This window comes from Stegastes partitus, unplaced genomic scaffold, assembly GCF_000690725.1.
Source record: "Stegastes partitus isolate 25-593 unplaced genomic scaffold, Stegastes_partitus-1.0.2 Scaffold1277, whole genome shotgun sequence".
Classification (NCBI taxonomy): Eukaryota; Metazoa; Chordata; class Actinopteri; family Pomacentridae; genus Stegastes; species Stegastes partitus.
This window is the reverse complement of record NW_007579008.1, coordinates 137819-159894: the sequence shown is the minus strand read 5'-3', so window position 1 is coordinate 159894 and position 22076 is coordinate 137819. Positions and strand designations below refer to the sequence as shown.

Here is a 22076-nt window from a genome sequence, read left to right as displayed (position 1 = left end):
TGAAAGAGGTTCTACGGGGTGGTTCTTTATTTTTTTTGGTACACTCAGAAATAACAGTTGGTTGTTGGATCTTAACTACAATAGAAAACGGGCCATTTACGGGGCAGTAACTGTGAACATTTCTGCCACTGAATGCAAAGTTTCTGCAGCAGAAAGCCGCTTTGCCACCTTTTCTGAACCATCCATCCATCATCTATACACCGCTTAATCCTCACGAGGGTCGTGGGGGGCTGGAGCCTTTCCCAGCCAACTCAGGGCGAAGGCAGGGGACACCCCGGACAGGTCGCCAGTCTATCACAGGGCTACACTTAGAGACAGACAACCAAGCACACTCACATTCACACCTACGGACAATTTAGAATCACCAATTAACCTCAACATGTTTTTGGACTTTGTGGGAGGAAGCCGGAGAACCTGGAGAGAACCTACGCTGCACGGGGAGAACATGCAAACTCCACGCAGAAAGATTCCGGTGCCCCCACCGGGACGTGAACCAGCAACCTTCTTGCTGCGAGGCAACAGTGCTACCAACTGCGCCACCCTGCAGCCCCCTTTTCTGAACCTCAAGACATAATCTCTCAATGTGTTATTTTACAGTTTTAATGTCTCTAACCCAACATAAAGAGTTGACCTGTCCAGACTTTAGACTGTAGTCAAATAAGTGTGGATTTTAAAAAATACTGAACTCTCTGCATTAAAGCAGAACAGTCTAAAAATCTTCCACCTCTGCCATCATCTTATCCATGATTTAACTGACTGTGGCTCTTGGGGACTGTCCATCACTTTTGCTGACAGTCAGTTTAAACGTGACAGCAGATGTAGATGTTTTAATGGTGAAAGTGTTGTATCAGGAGGTTTTACCAAGCTGGGTGGAAGCAGTGGGAAGAACTCTAAATCAAATCAGTGTCCACATATTGAGCAACAGGGTCGGGTGCCTCCTTTGTTTGAGACTGTGCCTAAAATGTTTGGTAAGATGTGTCAGGGGAAGAAAACAACCCAAAGGCTGGAGGTTCGCTTCAGGTCGCGTTGCAGAGAGAGATGAGAGCGAGGCAAACTGCCAGCCTCAGTGGCACCGAGCTGAGTTCATGATTTGGTCTCCAGTTTCCAACCTGCAGAGCGCACCTCCCGTAGCTTTCCCTACATTTCACCTGCCTGCGTCTCCTCTCACCGCTGCGTGTAAAAGCAGCCACACAAGAGGAGGAGTGTTGGCTGCCACTCTGCTCTCAGTTTCAGAGGAGCTGCTGTTGGAGCTGAAAACATCCGCACCGCCTGTTTCTCCTTTACCTTGACGTGCGTAACCGTTTTGCGCTTCAGTCCGCGTCTTGGCCGCCGGAGAGTTGAGACTTCCAGCCGCAACGCAGCGTACCAAGCGAGGTAAAGTTCCTTCCATTTGTACTTCTTTACATTATTTAAAAGGAGGCAGAGGAGATTGGTTTTAGAACCGCTTTCAGCTTGGAAAAGTGGTGTGTGCACATTTCAAGCGCGTTTACTGATGTTTTGGCACTTTACAGAAATTAATTTAACACATAGTATTAGGTAGTGCAATACTGGAATAACCCACATGCAGTGTTTGATAACACTACTGAGAGAAAAAAAAAAACGTTTACGAAACAGAAAAGACATTTAAAACAGAAATGAAAATAATAAAAACGTATTTTATTTTTTAAACATTATCTGTGCCATAGCAGCTCGCACCATAATAGCCGTAGAGACTGTTTCCTATGAGCTGTAAATAACGACAAAAGACAACAATGTGATAGTTGTAACAGACATTTTAATACAAAAAAGCCAAATTCCATGTCCTCACATTTAGAGTCTAGAACAACAGAAAATAGTTTCATGGAGCACTTTAAATTAAACAAACAAACAAACAAAACCCTAAATATTAAAACATAGTTTTTAATCAAATCAAACACTTAATCTCTAATAAAGTTGCTGATTGCCAGTGTTTCAACCAGCTCTGTTGTTAGTGCAACCCAGAGACGGTTTCTGATGTTGTCACTGTATTTCCCCCATAAATCTCCTCAAACTGCAGTTGGGATCTGATGATTAAAGGAGAAAACAGGCCCTCCAACAGGTCCAGCACAACTTTCCTGCATGTTTCGAGTCATTTTGTGAGCTGACCTTTTTACACTAGGTTCTTATTTTTGGTGAAGGCAGAGCTGCTCATGATCCTCAAGGATCAAACATCCACACATCTAAATATTTCCACCCCTGTAGTGTTTCTACAACATATGTTCATTTGCATTTTGGAGTATCACAATTTTGCCAAAAAGCCTTTTAATGCTCACATGAGGTGGTTATCACCTTTATGAAAAAGAGTTCATGAGCTTCATGGAACAGAAACATATTCTCTTAATAATTCTGACTTGACTGACTTTTAACTCACAGCAGCTGTTTCTTTAATTGTTTTCATCTCCAGAACAGCATGAAACACTCTTTATACCAGCTGACATGAAAGAATAATTACAACTTTACCAAGAACACCATCATCCCAGCATTCTGTTTCTACTTTTTATTATATTAAGGTCTTTTTATTACTCTCCTGCAGCCTGCTGCAACACTACACAGCCTAGTTTACTTGTTCCAAAGCAACTCATGTAAACAAAACTAGTTCACTTGTTTATTTTTTTAATTTTACACAACACTGGCAGATTAACATTTTGCTTATATTGTGGTGGTCTTGATGTTGCCTGCCTGAGTCTGGACCTCCAAGGCCAGTGTTGTACTCCTTACACCTGTGAAGGTGTATATTTCGGCCTCTCACCAGTTAACATGAAAGTCTGCATAAACTTCTCCACGGAGGTCTGGTTGCAGCCCAAAATTTACATTTGTGAAATAACGGTTCTACAAGGACGGTAGGGTAAATGCACTGTGCATGTGGACACTGATCTACAGCACATGTATGTAAAGAAGTCCTCTGAGTGGACTAGAAAGTAGTATAACACCAGCTATACATCTGTGGCATCCACAGCTCTCTTCGTGCACTTTTGCAAGAGAGTTTAATCACAGCTCAAATGTGTCTATAATAAAGTCTTATGACAACTGGGTATCTCTTTTTCCATTGATTGTAAGGTAGAGACTCGCTACTTAATGAATCCTGAATAGAAATCTATAGAAGAATTCAGTAATGCCACAGATGGTGGTTATATGACACACATCGTCCTTATTTTCCTCATAAAGATGATTGTCTGCTAACAGCTGAAATAGGAAACTTGAAGCCGGTCATGTTGGTGATCTGATGTGTTGTGAAACTGTGCGCATGCGTAGTATCAGTATAACCAGTTGTGCCAAACTGCTTTTTGAAGTTTATTTTGGGACAAAGTGACCAAATTTGTAAGTCGTTGAATCAGATTTGACCGATCATACTATACATAAAAGTATGGCTTTCTCTTTGTTCATTCAGCAACCTGCATCTGCGTTTCAACTCAAGAATCTGGCTCTAAATTAAGATCTGGTGAGATTTTACCCTACAACCAGGGCCTGCTCTGGGTTGATAACACTGAACACCACAGATTACTATACGGATGGAGCAGCCTAAGAGGGTCTTGGACAGGAAAAGTTCAGGCTTCAGTGTCCATTTTAGCAGTCATTTAGACTGTTTTTCTTGATTGTTCCGAGGATTTGGCTCCGAGGATAAACATAAATCCCACTGTGCTGGAGAAACTGGACATTAGTTCTTGTGCAATTAAAGTTATGGTGGATGTATGTAGAGCATTTTGACTTTTTAGGAATTTCCAGGCGATGTTAGTTTCAGCAGCAGTCACTCTGTCGATGTCTTTGAGAGAGATCTAAGATTACTGTTTGGACAAACGAGCAAAAGTGTTACCACACTTCTCTCCTGAGTCAATTTTGGGCTAAAATGTTTCAAGATCACTTATTTGAAAAGGGCCTTTACAGGTTCTGTATGTTCGCAACATGGCAAATTCAGGATGTTTGGCAGCTGCAGAGGAGCCACTTACTGGATTTTGTAACCTGGAAAGAACTAAGCTAGTTGTTTCATCCCATCACTGGTCTTTATGCTAAGCTAAGCTAACCAGCTTAGCCTTTATCAGCTTCACATTGGTATCAATCAAGTGTTGTGATTCATTAACCCTCTGAACCCCATTCCCTATGTTCTTGTCACACTTTTCCTTACTGTGGGATCGTTTTTCACTGCAGTATAGCATTCTGCATCTTTATGGAGACATTACAACTATGGCTAGAAGGAGAGAGAACTCAGAAATGTCTTCTGTGCAGTATGACACAATGATGACACCATAAATCATAAACAAAAGAAAATTTGAATTTCTTTATTAACTTTACAAAACTTGGAAAAAAACTAAAATCAGGTGCACACAGACAAATGTTGGCTTCACATGCTATTTACATTTTTGATTTGTTTTCATCTTTGTCTTCTATCTACTCTGAGTAAACACTGTTCAGCTAAAAAGTCCCAGAGTTTTATCCTGTGACTGATAGAACCAGATGCTGTGAGCTGTCCCTCATGGTGTTTTAGCTGAAACAAGAAGTGCAGAATTATTATTTTATTTTTATTTTTTGATTTTTCTTGAGGTTTTTTTTGTTTTGTTTTGTTTTGTTTTTTACAGAATCTGAAGTTCTAGTTGAGCAAATATGGATTTTTTTTTTTTTAATGAGAGATGTAGAATATAGTGATTTGAATGAAATACTACAATTTCAAGCTCATACTTCCCAATAGAACTGCACATCACACATGATTACTTCTAGGACTATTAGAAAGGTGAATATCTGATCATCTTTTTCAATTTTTACCGTTTCTGGCTGTGATAAATTATGCTATTTCGGTGATTTTTCAAAAGACTACATAACTGTGTTAAAGCATTGTAATCTGACACAAGCAGCAGTGTCTTCCACTGTCAGTAAAAAAAATAAATAAATAAAAAAAGAAATTCTATACAGACATTTTCCGATTCAATGGACTGGTTTATTAGCTTTTCGCTGGTGGAATGCCATGCTGTCAGAAAACAGATAACTGGACAGTGACACTGGCTCTGCATTGCTCTGTAAACTGAGGTTTCCTCGCTCATCAGCTCGTCGTCGATCATTTTTGCAAGCCTTGTCATAGTTGTGGTCGACCATGTTGTGCAGAAGTGATTTAGAGCTGAAAACACGAGGCCTGTGAGCAACTCTCAGCCCAACAACCCCTCTCTGTGCGCTGGCTTAGACTTGGCGGCTCCACCCTGACCCCCACCCATTACCCCTGCACCCACCCACCCAACACACACACTCACACTGAGGCCTGCAGTGGCCCGTGTCAACCCCCAAATGAAAAGGGGGTGTTATTCTGTGCAGAGACTTGCACACAGTCCACTTCAATTTGTGTAAATGAGTGCTGATCAGGAAACAACAGGTTAAATGAGTTTGTGGCTGTGTGTTGCCTCATGAATAGAACTTTCTGTCGCGTTGACTAATGTATTTGCCATCTACTGGCTACAGCTTGAAAGCAAAAGTTCCCCTAAATAGTCCCGGTGTGTGTGTTTGTGTCTCTGCTGCGTTGTTTGTGTAGTAAACACCTTCATGAGTACATTTTCTGAACTTTTCTCTGTTCAGCAGAATTATAAATAAAATGAAAACATTTATTCAAAGGGGAAGCTGTTTGCAGACTGTGCTCCCTGCTTAAACAAATGAAGTTCTGACGAGCCAGAAGTGAATCCACTGTGCTAGAGACGACAGAACATAAAGCACCGTGTCAGAACACAACTGAAACAAACAGTGTGTATTTATAGCAGTAAAATCAGATAGTGTATCAAAATTTGAATGTGAAAATATTCAGTAACTTTTTTTGCTCAGTTTCCTAAAACTTAGGCATACCTTCCCAAAAAGCTGATTTTAAAGCAAGTCTCATACGGTCTCTGTTGAAATATATGTGAACATTTTAACAGATCTGAAAATTCAAAAATACAATATCCCCATGGATTGGCCTTAACAGTAAGAGGTTCCATCTGGTGATATAACCAGACGCTGCAGCTAATTTAGAATGTTTGATTTTATAATGTTTTATTATATAGTAAAATGGTGTCAGGTATTGGCAGATAAATGGACTGCACCTATGTAGCGCTTTTCTACCTTAGCAACACTCAAAGCACTTTACAATGTTTTCCTAATTCACCCATTCACACACACATTCATACACCAATGGCGACAGAGCTGCCATGCAGGATGCTGCCTGCCATTGGGAGCAACTTCAGGTTCAGTTTCTTACCCAAGGACACTTTGACTGTGGAGGGGCGGGGGATCGAACCTTACGATCAGAGGACAACAGCTCTACCACCTGAGCCAAAGCCGCCTACTAAATATCAAATGACTCACATCAGATCGGGGGGGCTATTATTAGCTTGTTTGAATCAGTTTCTGGCTCCATCATGTGGCTAAATTACTCAATATTACCATAATCCAATGTGTTGAGTAGAATAGTTTCACAGTGTTATGGGTGAGCTGGTGTGCTGAGCTGCAGCGAGTGGTTGAGGGGTGGGTGGAGAGAGAGGCGGGGACTTTATATATCTGAGAAACAACAGGGGATTCTGCCCTTTTTGGCTAATGTATCAGAAGAAAATGAATGTGTTTCCTTTCCCAAAGTAGTTTACTGTTCCTTTACGGATGTCACGCTTTTCCTCTCTGGTGAAATAACACCCAGGAGTCCACATCGCTCTGCCAACTCTCATATACATCAGTGTTAGGTTGGTTCAAAAACATCTTGAATGAGTTTTATCCTCATTTTAGAAAACAAGAAAGCCATGAAGGAGAGGAAATGAGCTGTAACCCTGAAGCTTAAAGTACTAACCTGTTTCATATCACTCGGCCGTGACTGCTGCTGACCTTTGGCTTTCACCTCTGCTGTGTATAAAAAGAGGATGCGGTCCTGCATACGCAGCTTTAAAACATGCTGGGATGAAGCAGCAGATTAGCCTCTAACTGTGTGGCTCAGCTCGAGGTCGAGGCAGGCCGTTAACAGAGATGGGAGAGCTGTAAATTATCTGCCCTCAGCGGGGTGTCGGGGCTAAGGAGAGAGGTGAGGAGCAGGAGGAGGGTTAAGGGTTGAGACTGTCAGCTCCTCAAGTGTTGTACATCCAGGAGAGGCTGTCTGCTCCCTGTGAGCTTTACAGTCCGAAGCACATGAATTAATGCGTCTGCTGACAAAAGAAGTAAATTTACTTACCTGGAGTCGCAAAGCAGGAGTGAAGAAAAGGTTTCTTTACTGTCTTTCACATTAGATCAGGTTTGATCTCAGAGTGAAGCTGTTTTCTGACTTTCCCATCAGTTCTCTTGTAATACAATAGAGTTAATGAGGTAAACAGCAGAGAAACTCTCACGACAACATAAAGTTGTGCACCACTGTGGAAACAGCGCAAACACAACTAGTAGAGAAAACTCAGAAATGTCTTTTGTGTGGTATGACACAAACAGATGTCATAAATCATTTTTTAAAAAGCTCAATTTCTTTGATGACTTATTTTAGAAAAATTTAAACAACCAGTAACAACATGTTCAACGTTTTATCGAGTATCCACAGGTGTAACTAATGATAACAAAAGAGATTTACCTGTTTACATTTTTACAACTTCTACAAACACTTTTACTCTGCACTCTAGAAAGATGTTTCACCATGTTGAATCTATCTTCCAAAAACTTGCTCCTCTGTGTACTGTTTCTGAGCCATGCTGTATTTATTTTATATTTTATTTTAAGTTTTTTTTCCCTCTCAGTCTCTCCCATCATCTCCTCTCTGTTCTATGGAAACACTGCCTGCAGTTCACCTGAAAGCTGTTGTTCATCGCTGAGTCAGTCACGGCTTCACAAATGAGGCAAAGAGCACCGAATTTTCAGTTTCTTACAAAATCTGGATCGAGCACTTCACCATCACTTATATTTTTTAATCCTATCCAGGACTTTTGGGGTCTTTTGGACTCCAGGCCATGTGGTTTAGGTGACGGGTATTGTTTTTCATCTTTTGAAGATTTTTTAAATATAAAAAGAGGGACATTTGTTGTGCATTTGGAACCAAAAATACGTCAACTTATCAGAAAATGTATTTAACGTAGTATAAAAGTCTATAATGAATATCAACAAATGTTTTGCTCATATTCTTTCTTGGGGTCCAATGGACCTCGAAATGGCAACATGAAAGTCCTGAATAGGGTTAATGAGACATGTAGTATGAAGTGATTTTAATGAAATATCATGATTTTAGGCTTGGATTTGGTTATCTTTTCTGACAGAACCATGCAACACAAATGACATATATCAAAATTATGAGAACAAAAGGCAAAATTTGAAGTCACACAGTTAAATTATAAAATAGAAAACCCTTGTTTTTTAAAGATGTCAATACTTTAAACAGCATACTGTCGCATATATGTTTAAACTTAGTGAACATTTTGGTTAACAATAAAAAAAAGTAAAGGAAGAGGAAAACATTTTAACATTAATCATTTTGATTGATTAGGTGAAAATGGCTTTGCACCCGGTCCATCAGGGTGCTGCTTCGGCCAGTAAAGTGGTCCAGTGGTACAGCTAGAAGGTCCTGAGTTTGAATCTGGGCCTGGGGTCTCTCTTTGTGGAATTTCCATGTTCTCCCTGTGCAGCGTGGGTTCTCTGGCTTCCCCCCACAGTTCAAAGACATGCTGAGGTTAATTGGTGATTCTAAATTGTCCGTGGGTCTGTCTCCCTGTGTGGCCCTGTCATGGACTGGCGACCTGTCCAGGGTGAGACCGCCTTCACCCTGAGTCGCTGGAATCCCAGCAACCCTACAGAGGATAACGTGGTGTATAGAGAATAGACGGATAGGTGGAAATGTTAACGTCAAGCTATAAGACAAAAGTTGAAAAAGTCAAAATTTTGACTTAAAAAAGACTTAAATGAGACATATTACAAAGCCTTTTGATGAAATGTCAGAAAGTTAAGCTTAGATTTTGTTAGTTTACCCAATAGAACCACATAACACATGATCTGTTTAAAGACCAGGTTGAGAATCTAATGATTTGTTCAGTTCTAATAAATTGTGTAATTTTGCAGATTTTTGAAGGTATCATGCCTTTTTCAGGGTTCAGAGGGTTAACTGACTGGCTTTTCTGGTACTGTGTAGTGACAGTAGCAATTGTGTAGTTGACCCGTTGCACACATCCCTAATTAATAGCAATATGATTTTCATTAAAGTGAGCAGGTGTTTGGTATCCAGCTTTACTTGATTCTTCCATGGATACAACATGTGACTGACTCCGTAAATGTTTGACTCACATACGAGGCTGGTCCAGGACTGTAATAAGTTCACAGGAAGTTTATTGTGGGAAACAAATGGGTCATTTCATGAAACATCAATCAGAACCTCCCACCTGAGCCGCTCAGAATCATCGGATTTTTATCTACTCTGAATCCAGTACATTTAACAAAGCCATTCAAACTTCAGTACCACTTGTCCCAACTGATATGAGCCTTAAAAGTTCACCCAAATGCACTTTGTACTTTTCTGCAGTGAATTCCCACATCCAGAATATTAATGCTTGTTCCTGTGACTCTGTCATGGACATTAAACTGATGCAGTTTTGCTGTGAAGCTATGATCTATCCCATGATATTAATGCACAGAGTTGTTACAGAGAAAATTGAGCTGAACAAAAACAGATTTTGTCTTTTGATTCTGAATGTAAAACAAATTTCGTTACACTTTTTAACAGAGCTCAAATGTGTCATTGAACAGTAAAAATCAGCTGATTCTGAGGGGTCAGGTGGGAACTTTTTCAGATTTAGTTGTTCATTAGTAGTTCATATGGAGCATCCTGATTGGACGTTGTGGACCTTAAACCTGCCCTCACAGCTTCACTGTTCTCTGCACTGAAGCTTCTTTGTAGCAACCGCTGTGGTGTGACGGTGACGTCTAATAAAAACTCCGGTGTACCGGTTTGAACCCACCACGTCAACCACTCAGGAAAATATATCTGCTGTGCTGTGAGGAAACCAACGGAGCTATTTGTGTGTACAGTAAATACCCCACCCATCGCTCGGTACCCCACCCACATGCAAATACACAACAAGTTCCCAACGTGTTGCTTTTCCAGGGCAGGTTGCTTCACAACTGTGGAAACCTGTCGCAGCAGCAGCACACAGACGCTGCTTATAGCACGTTTCCTGCATCATTTCCCATCAGCTCGGGGGCAGGTCGCTGTGGTAACGCCCTGTGACGAGGAAATACCTGGACACACACTAGACATCATTTTATGGTGTACACCTCCAAGTGTCAGTGCTTTTTTTTAGAGGAATGATGCAGAATGTTTCCGTTGTTTTACACTCATTCTCACAAAGAGACTTTCAATGCAGCTTCCTCATTAGAATGAAGGTGCTGATTGTTTGAATCTCTGCAGAGATGTTGGTGGTGAATCTTATCTGTTCTACAAGGATCAGTGTCAGCCGGTGACCCGACATGTTGTCCAGAGCTCTAAACATCAGCTGAGATAGCAGCGCATTCAAAGAGCCTGACACTATCTGCACCATGAAACTACACAACAGTTGCGTGAAGAGCGATGTCAGATGCAGAACTCACATCCACCTTATGAAACAAATACTTGTCAAAAGTGTGGAAGTGTCAGAAGTTTTGTGTTTCTTTGTGGTGATTTAACGTGTCTTTATTTCAACAATTTCCCTGAGGTTCACACCAAAGGGATCAATAAAGTTCTATCTATCTATCTATCTATCTATCTATCTATCTATCTATCTATCTATCTATCTATCTATCTATCTATCTATCTATCTATCTTTCTGTCTGTCTCTTGATCTGTCTGTGGATATTTGCTTTTTAATCTTTTGCGGTTATTTGAGGCCTTGTTTTGGTCACTGTGTGTCTCTTTGTGGTTGTTTTGCATTTATTTGTTGTCATTTTTCATTTTTTGTGGGCATTTTTGTCTCTTTGTCGTCATTCCTTGTTCCTTTGTGGTTGTTTTGCATTTATATATGGTTGTTTTGTTTGTCTTTGCTGTCATGTTTTGTCTCTTTGTGGTCGTTGTGTGTCTTCTTGTGGCTGTTTAGCAGCTATTTGAGGCCATTTTTTCTTGTTTCTTTGTTGTTGTTGTTTTTTTTTGTCTCTTTCTGGTCATCTTGTGTCTGTTTGTGATCATCTGTGTCTCTCTGTGGTCATGTTGTATCTTTTTGTTGTCACTTTCTTGAGAGCAAAAAAAGTAAATGAAATGCGATTTTCACAAACTGTATCCAAACCACATTTGGTTTAAATTTCCATTTGGGTTAGATTTCGGTCCAAACTCTCTGGAGCTCAAATTAGATTTCAAGATATCATCTGCATGTATCACCTAATTGAAAACACCTGTGGAATCTGAAATTTTAGGATTAAAAAAAAAAAGAAGTCTATATTTGTTAAAATTCATTAAAAATATAGTGTGGCGGTGCATCCAGATTCGAGCACTGCCAGTGTCTCCTGACTTTTATTTAAGTATGTGTTTACTTTAAATGTCCAATGTCAAGGGAAATTTCTCATATTTAATATTTTTCTTTGCACAGACTTGCCCTCTCCCTCTCAGAAACATAATACAGAGCTCCACGTCACACTCTTTCTGCCTTTTTCAACATAAATCAGCATTAGGACGTGCATGTAATGGAAGCCATACGTTTATGTGACCGGCTGCTCCGTCTCCAGAGCTTCTTACATCAGTGTTTCTCTGAAGAGGCCCTCTCAGGTTTTTCGAAAGCAGCCGTCAAGTTAAGACAAACGGTTGCATCACCAGATAATGTGTTTAATCTGGTTCTGCTTTTCTCAGGAGGAAATGGCTGCTTGTTACCCTGTCGCAGCATTTGTGATTCACAACTATGGCTGTGGTCATTTTCAGAATCCATAAATCAGATAATTGGCAAATCCTTAGAAAGCAGTCAAACTGTCCATCAGCATCATGGATCCGCTGTGAGCTTATGTTTGGTTCAACCAAAGGTCCAGTCCATCATCAAAACAGTTGATGATTCATTTTGTGTCAATTAATTTTTTGAGCACTAAATCTGAGGATTTTGGTTTTTACTTCTGTCCTCATGAGAATCAACACTGAAATTCAGGAATCAGCTCAGGATCTGGTTCAGGTTTCAGTTGCCCTCTACGCATGTACAACAGACCCGCTGCAATCATTGTGTCTCGTTGTGGTTGTTTTGCATCTCTTTCAATCATTGTGTCTCGTTGTGGTTGTTTTGCATCTCTTTCTTGTTGTTTTGTGTCTCTTTGTGGTAATTTTTTGTCTCCTCATGGTTGTTTGGCGTCTCTTTGTTGCTTTGCATTTTTCTGTGGTTGTTTTATGTTTCTTTGTTGTAATTTTGTGTCTGTTTGTTGTTTGGTGTCTCTTTGTTGTTTTGTATATCTATGTTGTCATTTTGTGTTTATTATTTTGTGTCTTTTCCTTGTCCTGCGTCTCTTTGTTGTCATTTTGTGTCTGTTTGTTTCAGTGATATATTGTATGCGACTCTCAGGTGGCCCCCTGATTCTCCGTAGCCCTCAGTTGTTCAGTAATCCATCCAGGACACATCTGCAGCATTAAACATCAATATTGTGGAAGTTTTTATTAAATCCAGTCATTTAAACACATTCACACTTGAATTTCATGTAAATGTTGGTCCAATAGACACAGACCTGGTGTGTACAGACACACGGCAGGAGAACAGAGCAGGTCAAACACAGTCAGAATATAAGGTTTTAACATCAGGGTTGGACTCTGGAGTTTAGCTGTGATGTTTAGGCAAAGAGATGAAGGAATCCATATTGTCCTCACAGAGACATAAGGACAAATGTGTGTGCCATCACAGACAGTTTTTTTACCTCTGCATCGTAAAGCAGGTAAATGTTTTCTCCACCTGGCTCATGGTTGGAACAGATAAAGTTTCAGTGGCTCAGACCAGATTTATGAGGCGACACACAAACACACAACTTCAGTACGAGGCTTAGTGCAGGGTTTACAGAAATGCAATGTGTGTTGTCACTGTGCTTTACATTTAAGAGGATTACTCTGGTCGTCCTTTGACTTTCCATCCGGCACCATCATCAGTCAGCATATTCATTGGTGCAGTATTTTGTTTTAACGTTCAGAAGGCGTGTAATCTGTCAAAACATGACACAATTTTTCAATCAAACTTTCAGATTTTCAACCTCACTTTAATATAACACATGTGAAATTAATAAAATCCAAGGTTAAAAATGTGATATTTTATCAAAATCAGTCTATTCAATGTTTGACAGTTAAGCAACAATGAACAATTTGCACCAGATTCTGTAAAAGAAACAAAAAAACCCAATAACAATTAAGAGGTCATAACTGACTCATCTGTGACAGCCCTGTGACAAAAATCAACATAATTTAAAGTATTAAAGCTGCACAATTAAGATTCAACTACAAATTCACCTAGTTAAATTAAGGCTAAGAGCCTGCAATAATATTAATCATAGAGATTAAACTCCCTTAATTAAACTGAAGTTAAGACCCTACAGTCACAACAGCTAAATCTGATCTTAAAATTACAATATTTGATCTAAATAACTCTTTTCTACTTGTCTCATTTTTAAAAATGCACCCCAAATATAACTATTTTCTCTAACCAGATTTTGAAGAAAATAAATAAATAAATTCTGCACTTCTTGGCACAACCATGAAGCCATGACTGAGTCGGAGACCATTGGTTGGAGTTGACCAACAGTCAAAAATTCAGAGTTTTCAGCTGAACTGCAGGCTGTATTTATACAGAGTAGAGAAGAGACGATAAGAAAGACTGAGAGGAAAATAAAACACAAGAGATCAGTAAAATAAATACAGCATGGCTCAAAAACAGCATACAGGAGAGAAAGTTGTTGGAAGAAACATTCTGCATGGTGAAACATCTTTCTACAGTTGATGTGCAGACAGAAAAAGTTTGTAGAAGTTGTAAAATGTAAATAGAGCCACCTTACAGGTCCAGTTACTCTCTCTTCAGGTTGGTTCTGGCTGGGCTCAGTTTCCCTTCAGATTGGTCTCTCTTTTAAAAAATACTGAATGTATGTCAGATTCAGGTAGTTTTGTCTCAGATTTGTTTCAAATCACTTGATGTGAACAAAGAATGTTGATTTGTTTAACAGAGATTGTTGATATTTTTAAAAGCAAGTAGCAGATATTCCTTTTCGTCTGGCTTTAAACAGATTTTTCATTGATTTATTTATTTTTTTCAATTACCTTATGTAAGACGTCAGAGAACACATCGGGGGACAGTCAGTGGTGGCGAAACACATACAATGAATGTAGACACACTTGAAATTAAATAGCAATAAAAGAAAACGTGCATGACTGTACAGACAAAAACAGAATTTTAGAAATACTAGGAAGTGTAGGAATTAATTCTATCTGTGTCTTTTTGGGTCTTTTTTTTTGCAATTCTGAATGTTTTGACATATCCTGCATCAGGTGTTTGTTTACTGCAAATGTGTGAGATATATTTATGATAGTATTTCCCCAATCCCTTTTTTCATTGAGTCCATCATTTATAGTTTTTAATTAAACGTGTCCCTGAAATTTGTATTCTCTTTATTTTATTTTACCTATTTGTTTTGGTTTTTTAATTGATTTAAATCTGTAATGTAGCACTTTGAGATTTCGTTGAAATGACAAGTGCATTACAAATAAAATGTCTAATTATTATTATAACCTAATCATGTAGATGCTCTGTACATCTCGAGGTCCAGACTCAGCCCCATCCTGACAACACTGGAGCAGCGCTACACTGTACTCTCTCAGTGTTGTTTGTTATCTGATAATGTTGAGCCTCAGTGAATTCCTCCTTAGAGACAAAAAATAACCTCCCCACCTTTCTTGTCTCCCTGTAAATGCCCTCCTGGGTCTCTATCAGACTTTAAGGCTTTTGCCGTTTCACGCCTTGTTTAGTTTCCCTCTGAAGGAGGTTTTGTGAGGGTCCCATCATAAATATCTGTCTACAGCAGCCTCAAACCTCAACTGTCTTTAGTGTTATTGTATTGTAAAGTAAAGGTCTCCGGGGAAACATTAGTTTCATACACATAAAAAAGTAGTTTTGAAGTGGTACTACATATAAATCAGACATTGGAGTAGCCACAGAAGCAGATGTAAGAAATGTTTGAAGCTAAGAAAGTTGTCAAACTTTAATTTATTGACTTTCTAACTCTTTTACTGCCTGTAAAGTAAAAGTAAGGTGAAACTTAAGGGATGAAATGTGACTGTGCTGTATGTCTGAACAATGTAAAACAGGTCTGAGTTACATTATGCTAGGAATCTATTTTACTTTCCTCATTAACAAGTAAATTTAGCTGCTTTTTATTGTTATTATTCAACATAGGTGATTTTTTTTTCAAAGTGTGAAGCATCCAAAAATGATTGTTTACGTACAGAAAATCTTTAAAAGTCAATAAATTAGTCTTACAGATGGCTGAGAGACTGCATTCAGAGTGGCATCAGTGTTTTTTTTACCCTTTGGAATACAACAACAACAACAACAACAACAATAATAATAATAATAATAATATGAATAATAATAATAAAATAATAATAAAAAACTAATAATAATTGCCTGCTTCACCATGGTGATGGCGGAGCGAATGGACGCAGCGCCCCCTTCAGGAGACAACAAAAGAAACGTTTTGAGTGTCTTGTCTATCCCAGACTTTCATTCCGCAAAACTTACAGCAGAGAGACTTCGCTGAACATCAGGGCAATGAACGTTGCTAAAATTGGTTGAGTTGGCCTAACATACTCCCCAACGCGGAGGTCATGAGTTCGAATCCTGTTCATGGCCCTTTTCCGCAGGTCCTTTCCCCATTCTTCTCCCCACATTTCTGCATCACCAACTAAAGACATGTCTGCTTCTCATGACGATGCAATGTATACAGTGTGTAATACTGTAGCTACATGACTTTATTCAGTGATATTTGTAAAGTACAGCTCAACATGTTGTGGAGATGAAACACATTTCCTCAGCTGAGAATCTATATCGCTCACAAAGAGCTGTCAGTTCGATTTAAATCCAAAAATCTGAACATAACCTGCTCTAGACCTGGGGTCTGTACTACGAAGCAAGATTTAGGGTTATCGAGGTAATTTCAGGTTAAATCCTGGGTTTTTGGTCCTACGAAGGTGGTTCACTTCTTACCGGGGTATATCGCCATGGTAACTTATGCTGAACTGCTAACCTGCTCCGCAGCAGGTTATGTTTGAGTCAGCAGTTTTCTGTCAGCATTCCATCCTGGCTTTGGCTGCTGCAATGGTGCTGCTTTCTGCGCCTATGATGTTTTTATATTATTTTTCATATCTTGTAAAGATTATATTCTGCTCCTGAGCGGTAAAGTGAGCCGCTCTGCAGCCAGACTTGTCCATTGTTGTGATTGGTCAGGTGCCAATAACGCCGCCCATTTTATGTGCACGCGCTCATACTCTAATCAGACAGACCTGGGTTGACTTATCGAGTTGATAACCACTGCCGTAGGACTGGTTATCCTAACCATTGTTAGGGTTAGTCAATCCGGATCTCTGAAACATATCCTGGGTATGTTGATCTCGCTTCGTAGTACAGGCCCCAGGTTAACTCCACAGCATCAGTTACCATGGAGATCTAGCAAGTTAAAAGAGACTGACTGAAAACTCTGACTTTAGGTTTGACATACCGTGCTAACCCATGAATCTTGCCTTGTAGTACAGCCCTCTCAAGGCCATTTTTGGGAAAGAAAAGTGTTTCCGATGAAGAAAAAGGCTCTTGTAGTCTGGATGGAGGGATGAAAGGTTCATAAACTTTGTTTTGATTTGAGCTGATGACAGTAAAGCTCAGAGGGTCCAGATTGTGAGTTCATGGATCCATCCTGCCTTGTGTCGGCGGTTAGCAGCTGGTGCTGGTGGTGTCGTGGACAGACGAAGGTGTGTTTCCTCATGACTCAAACCATCAGAGCAGGTGTGTTCGTTCCTTAAAGAGACCCTGCTATCAAGCCAATGAGTCACATTACAAACACTTGTTATCGCCAAATGATTTCCAAAAAACATGACACTGACTTCAACACGATAGAACACTGTGCAGAGAGATGATGAAGAACAAAGAGGTGCAGCTGTCAGGAGGAGCTGCATGAGAGATCCTGCAGTATGTCGGGTCACGCACTGATCTTTAAAGAGTGCTACAGTAGGACTCATCTGGATGGTCCAAGAAACAGTTTAGATCTTTCAGTTTAGACAAAAGCGGTCAATTGTCTAAGTAGGACTGGTCTAACAGAACGACAGAGCAGCAGGGTTTTATATATTTTTATGGCTGTTTTGGATCAAATTTTGGTTGCTTTACTTGTTTGTGGTTGTTTTGTATCATTTTCTGATCATTCGACATCACATTTAGTTTATTTGACATCTTTGTGTGGTTATTTTGTGTTACATTTGACCATGTTTTGATCGTTTTAAACCTTTTTGTGGTCATTTTCTACCACATTTTGGCAAGTTTGCATTGCTTTGATTTCACATTTGGGTACATTTTTGACACATTGGAGTCATTTTGTGTCAATTTGGTAATTTTGCATATATTTCTTGGCATTTTATGGTTGTCTTTATGGTCGTTTTGCATAACATTTTGGTAGATGTATATCTTTTTGTAGGCTTTTTGTAACTCTTAAAGAGTTATTTTGACACATTTCAGTTTAACATCTTTTTCTGGTAATTTTGTGTGGCATTTTGTAATTTTGCGTGACATTCTGGTTGTTTGAGCTCTTTTTGTGGTCATTTTGGTGGGTTTTGTGTCGTGTTTGTGTCACATTTAAGTCATCTTGTGTCTTTTTTTTATTTGTATGTATTTGCTGCCATTTTTGTGTCTTTTTTGATGAACTCAAACTCAACTCAAGCCTTTGTATCACATTTTGGTCATTTTACAATGCTGAAAGTTTTACTATTTAACAAGTGAGCTGCAAAAGCTGTGACATGTTAACTATTAAAATGAAAAAAATGAAAAAATCCTCAAGTAGTAAAGTACAAGTAGCTCGAAATTGCACTTATGTGCAATAATTAAGTAAGTGTACTTAACTTATTTACTCAACTATACTTACCGTCACTGTGGTGCCTCCTGTTGTGTAGATGAGTAATTAGACCATTCGATGTGTGAACTTGCTTGAAAGCATGTATCATTTAGAGAAGAGGTTAAGTAACGGTCACATGAAAGCAGTTCTGATGGGCCACATCACTGCTTTCCTGCTGTTAACAGAACCTGCAGAGACTTAACAAAAGGACACAACCAAACAAGGAATGGAAACTTTGAGTGTTGGCACTCGAGGCTCTGCTTTGTGATGCTTTAACTTGAGAGGTTTGTTCTCTTCTCGTAATTGTGAATGTGTAAAGTTTGCCAAAGTCTTGGAGATCCAGTTCTTAGAACACTTTACACTAACACTCCCCTACCCAAACTGAATCATTTACATGATTTACAGGATTTGACCTCATTGTGCAACTGTAGCCTGTAAATGATGGTTTATTAAGCTGCACTGAAAGTGGAAGAGCTGCCCGTCCTGTTTGTTTTACCTCAGAGGGGTTGTAGGAAAAACATTCACACATTTATTATTCTCAAAAAATCACTTGGTATCGCATGAGTGTTGCCAAGATCAGCAGACATGGTGAATATTGTTTTTCTGGCATAGCATTGTCCTGACTTTAAACCCTGATAAAATTTTGTTCTAATCTTAGAAGTATAGATATGTAAGATTTAATAAACTTCAGAGAGGACAAAAATAAAGTTTCTTGTACTATGACGCACTATGTTTGAAGCTTTATGACTGTGGAGTCTTTCCAAAACCGCATTTATGGTATTAGGATGCTGGAAGTTGAAAAGCTGCATTAAGAAAGAAAGCAAAGCAAACTTTGGTCCCAAACAGCCAGTTTATGGAGGATCATTACACCCACAAGTAAAATTAAAAAGAAAATCTCAAAATGAAAATGGAACATTTAAAATATTCTGCCATTCAATTATAAATGAGAATTTTTTCTTGTTCATTTCTGGCATCAAATATAAATCCAGCTGTACTTGGTCACAGTGGGGCTTAAAGCTAAATGGTAACACTTGCTAATTATGAGATCAAAACGGGTTTTTTTTTTAATCTTAGAGTTTAGACTTTTTGTCATAGAATTTCAAAATCTGGTCTCACCATGAAATCTGATTTTTCTGTTTTCTTTGACTGGTGAAAATGGGCCTTTGTACAACTTGAAGTAACCAACGTGGCTAAAAAAAGACCCAGTGAGTCTTCATAGTGTTATGCTTCTGGCTCATATGATTTGTGAAATACCCAGAAGATTTCAATGAAGAACATAGTTGTTGCATTTGCCATGTGATTATCATCATAAACAAAAAAAAAATCTCTTTCATCTCTTTATACACAATCAGATGCCACAATCACACAAATGCCAGCTCATATATGCCTGTCCACACATGTCCTTTGAAAATCAGCGTTTCTCAGCAGTATTGATGTGTGTGTGAGCACATGTGTTTGCGTTGGCCTGTTCACAGATCCAATCACTCACTTGGCATTCTGCAGGGACTGGGAGGGGTCGCTCTTTTCTCTCTGGGACAACAGATTTGTTCAGCTCCAAATACAAAATATCTCCATTTTAACCAATCACTGGCTCTGATCTCATCCATGGATGGATTGTTTTCATGTCTTTGGGTTGTTTGGGGGTTTTTTTCAGTTCGTAGGGTGGAACAATGGTGCAGTTTCTGCAGCATTTACCAAGTTAAATATCATTTTACAGCCATTTTAATTGATGGAATTTAAAGGTTGAAGATTGATGAGGTCAAAAGCAGTGAGGAAACCCAGAATTAAATGCTTTCTTTGCTCAGAGTGCCTCATAAGTTACCGGATCTGCAAACACAAACGGAAAGTCGCATAAAGCGTCATCATAGCTGAACCTTCATCATGGTGTTTGAGGACAAACAGGTGACGACACACCTGGCCTATAAAGACTCAGCCTTGTTTACCCTCCACACAGATGGATGCCGAGGAATGTTTTACACTCTGCTGCGTTTGAGGTTTTTCACTCAGACCGATGATGTCTTAAACACATGTAGGTTCTCCAACATTAAGAACTGTGTGGATTAGTTACTCCCAGCCAGGAGTAGCTGTACCTCAGGAGACACTTTTACATTGTGAAGAGACTGCATGGAACGATAAGCTTAGTTAATTTAAAAGAGTTCGAAAATAGAAATAATAATGGGAAGGTGGCCTTGAATCACCTTTGAAATCTACCTGAAACTTAGTTTAAAAAAATATTAAAAAGTTAACCATCTGTATGTGAAAGCTGCATGGCTGAGATGAGGGATAATGAAGGAATTCTTTAACTGATTGGTTTTGGCACATAAACTAGTTTCTTTGTTTATGTCCGTTGTCACATAGATATTATAAAGATGTAGTTGTGGCAGGATGCAAGGGATGCAAATACTGAATAAGTCTCTTAATCTGCAGTGTTTTCAATCAATATTTAAATAATTAAATAATTTGAATAACACAAATTGAGCAAAGTGGACATTTGTCTTGTGCTGATTTATTGTTTTAGTAACATAATATGGGCTTAAAAGTCAGCTCTGTTACAAATGTCTCTGAGATAAAAGGACTTATCATAATTTATCAATCTGACTGGAAGTCATTAAGAATCACAGAAGTCATAGGCCTGGTGCTGGCTAAACCCTCACAATGCTTTCTATGTGCCCACTGACTGTAGTCCAAGTGACCACTTCCTAGAGCCGCTGCAGTTTGTAACAGTAAGAGGCTTCACATGGTGGAACAACAAGGTCCTATAGCTAAAAGACAACACATTTTCTGACATGCATGTAGACAATGCAGTTTTTCACTGTCTTTTGGAGCTTGTCCAGCCATAATACACCCCACCATCTCCATGGTAAATTTCAGGCAGTACCTTACTGGAGCCATATAACAAGGTTTCTGATCACCTACATAACATTAAGCAACAACTTAGATGCAGAATGTGTTCTTTTCTTAACACATTGCAGAGCTATACACTTGTCAAACACAAACACTGGATTGATTTGGTGACTTTCATGTACTTAAAGTGTGTGTTATATAGGAAAAAGGTGTTGGATTGGGGATTGAGCACTCAATGTTACATGACTGCAATCAAACCGGGGAGCAAAAAACTTAATCGAGTTATCCTTACTTAAAAAGGACGTATCTAAGTCAACTAGAATTTTTATCTTGCAATTATTCATTTAGTTAAGTGGTGCAAATAGGTCCTTTGAAACACTTTATGGAGTGTACCGAACTGTCCTAAACGACCTCAACTATTTATTTTTATGACAAAATATAACCAATACTGTCTTTTCAATATTTGTTAGTGTTTAACAGCAATGGAACATGACAGCTGTCAATGAATCAGTACTGGAGCTCATCCAGCAGGCCTGGTGGGAATCACAGTTCACCAGCTAATGGAGCCAATGGAGCCTGAAACTTCATTCCCCTGCATCATTTCTGCTGCTGCAGAGTCCTCTCAGCCTCCTCCCTCCCTGCTTTAGCAGTTTTTTTTCTGGCTGTATCTCCGTCTTCATCTCCCCTCTATTCTCATTTCACACATCAGCTGCTCTCCTCGTGTCCTGCGGTGAAGGGCCTGACTCAAAGTTTTTAAAAGGACATTTCACATCTTTCCACACATGCGCCACCTACTCACTGCTGCACCCCCTCCAGCAGCAGCAGCAGCAGCAGCAGCAGCAGCAGTCGTCCCGATCCTGTAATGACTATTTTCAGGCAGGGAGGGGGGTAATAGGTGATGTGTGTGTAACTGGCACAGTGTGAGTGTGTGCTGCAGTTATTCTGCTGACTGCAGGAGCTCCACCTGGCAAAGGGGGCTGGCGAATCAGCAATTTGGGATGGACTGAATGAAGATAAGCGCTGGAGAGGAGGAAGAAGGGATCAATCTGAATGACTAACCCGCCACACACACACACACACACACACACACATACACATACACATACACGCACATGCACACTGCATCACATAGGCAACCAGAGTACGGAAGTCCAGAGCTGCCAATATTAAAGTTCAATGTATTTGTGGACACAATGTGGTATCCA

At 39.4% G+C, this 22076-nt stretch overlaps 1 protein-coding gene across 1 annotated transcript in view; it reads left to right on the top strand.

The window, feature by feature from the left end:
* The first annotated feature begins 1000 nt into the window (after window positions 1-1000).
* The window catches only part of hapln1b (hyaluronan and proteoglycan link protein 1b), a 32203-nt gene continuing 11127 nt past the window's right edge, over window positions 1001-22076 (top strand). The window contains exon 1 of the mRNA XM_008298068.1: window positions 1001-1374. The gene's annotated coding sequence lies outside the window, so the exon portion shown is untranslated. The remainder of the gene's footprint in view (window positions 1375-22076) is intronic.